Genomic DNA, 2551 nt, shown 5'->3' with positions numbered 1-2551 from the left:
AGCTTGCTGAGTTCACATGAAAGGCATTTGGTCATGCACATTGGAATGAAGAATGCTTGCAATTCAAGTTTTAGCATAAAATATCAAAAATGCACATAAATGAAAAGAAATTTGAAACTCAAAAATGGTAGACCCCAAGGACTATTGTGAGTAATGGTTGGTAAGCTCTTGAAATAAGGAACAAAAGTTATGTTGGGCAAAATATCATTTGGCATGTGCAAATTGATTAAAACTGGCTTGGAAAATGCAAGTATAAAACATATTCAAATCACTTTGAAAAAGTTAACCAAAAGCAAGCTTAATCAAACCCCTCTGTCCTCATGATACAAGCTTCAAATGAAAACATCTCTGACATAAACGTTATATATCTTTTCAAGATAGTCAATTTAGACTCAAATTTTGCACCATTTGGATTTTCTATGACAAAGTTATGGGCATTTGAAGTTGGGTACTTTTTCAAATTCAATGAATTAGGTCCAAGATGACCTATAATTTTTTGCAATATCACATGTACTTCCTTTAGTATTATAAAATTTTGTCAAACATAACGTTTGACTTAAACATATCAAGCTTTCCAATTCCTTCGGCCTCACCTCAAAATAATAAAAATTAAGGAAGTTATGCCCTTGGCAAGTTGACCTAAAATTAGGGTTTTAGTCAAAATGACCTATAATGTTTTGAAATGAATGATGACCTTCCAAGCTTCAGATGGATTTTTTGATTCACATGAATGTTGCTCATATGGTTCTTAGGAACATTTTTTCTTTTGGGGTGATCTTCATTTAACAAAGACATCAAAAAGTATAGCTCAATGAACCTCAACTTAGTCAGATGACTTGACTGGTCAACTTTTCAAAGTCAAACTTCCAATCTTGATGAATAAATGATTGAGGGGCCTCAAATAGGCTCATATATACATATAATGATGAATTAAAGAACTTACCTTGATTAAATTTGATCAGATATTAAGATTGCTTCATGGGCAAGGCACAGTCAAAGCATAGTGAAATTAGGGTTTCCTTGGGAAACAATCTTCAAGCCCTTTGGGTTATCTTGATCAAATTGGAAAATTGAGATACTTGGGATACATATATAATGATAAGGAACTTTGTGGACCATTGTCATGCTTTTTCTCATCTTCATCTAGCCATTGCATTGGGCTTAGGAGCCTCCTAGGAGCATTGTGAAGCACATGATCACTTGAGCTTCAAAACAAAAGAGTTAGTGACATATTTTTGTGTTTTTGGTTAGTAACCAAATAAGAAATGCAATGACATACAATACAATCATGTTTGGTGATCTCAAACCACTCAAACAAGTCCTAACCCTAGGGTTAAGGAGCCAAACATGCTATGATCCTTGAGGCAATGCACTTGTGCAATATCATGATGCCATGAGGGATCTTAGGGTCAAAATTAGGGCCTTACAACCGTAAATCGCCTCCGATGGCGAAGGAGGTCCAATTATCCAACACAGCATACCACAATAACCATCACATCTTGGTGGTCCTCATTCTAACCCTGGATATCTCTAATTCTTCGCCAACCTCAAGAATGGGAGAAGACTAGAATGGAAACCCTAGGTCTTAACTCTTCAATTACAGACTAATGGATGAGGAAATGGAGTTCAAACCATAGGGGTTTGACTCCTCGCAACAAGATTTACATCACAGCAAGAATAAAAGAGCAAGAAAATGATTTTTCACCAACCTTCAAAGTGGGGGAGTGCTTCGGTGTTCGTTGGAATTGAAGAAGATAAAGCTCAAGAGAATAGAGTGATTTGAATCTTTGCTTTGCATATCATCTTCCTTCTTCTACTTCTTGTTCTGATCAGTGAGGGGGAGTGAGGTTCATCTCAACCTGATTGGAGCTTCGATGAGAAGCTTCAATGGTTATGTCAGAGCTTTTAGTAAGGGTTGAGAGATTTTACATAGTGAGATTATGAGCTTTAAGGTGGTGACCAAAAGTGTTGGAATTATGATGATGATGATGATGGTGTTTAAATAGGGATTAGGTTCAGATTTCATCTAGGTTTAGAATGAGGCTTAGAAATGGTTAAGATTGGCTCACTGAGTTAACTGTTAACTTAGTAAGTTATTGGATTGAAACTCAGTTAGTTAGTTATGTAGAATTGGTCACAAGTCTGAGCTAATTCAATTACTCAATTTCTTGCTTTTGACTGATTATTGCAGGTTGCAACTTAAATGGAATTGGGCTTCACATGAATGATGACCTGCTAAACAAGTTTACCCTCTAATGCAGGCTTAGTTAATGCAGTGAATTGAATCTTTATGAATTAGTTTAGGAAATGTTATGTGTGTTGGTTGTAGTTGGTGCAGGTTATCTATTTTAGTCGATGCGCATTGCTTGTTAATGACAGGTTCAGCTTGATAACTCAAGAGGAAGGCAATGTAGTTAAAAATGGTTTATTGGTCAGGAGAAACAAGATTATTGCATTCATGCTGCAGATCAAGGTATGATGCTCTCTCATGCTAGGTTGTTGCATTGAATGATAAGCTTTGTTTTATTGTGCATGGCTGCAATATGAAATG

This window comes from Lathyrus oleraceus, chromosome 4, assembly GCF_024323335.1.
Source record: "Lathyrus oleraceus cultivar Zhongwan6 chromosome 4, CAAS_Psat_ZW6_1.0, whole genome shotgun sequence".
Classification (NCBI taxonomy): Eukaryota; Viridiplantae; Streptophyta; class Magnoliopsida; order Fabales; family Fabaceae; genus Lathyrus; species Lathyrus oleraceus.
The sequence above is the reverse complement of the archived record's forward strand: the minus strand, read 5'-3'. Positions refer to the sequence as shown.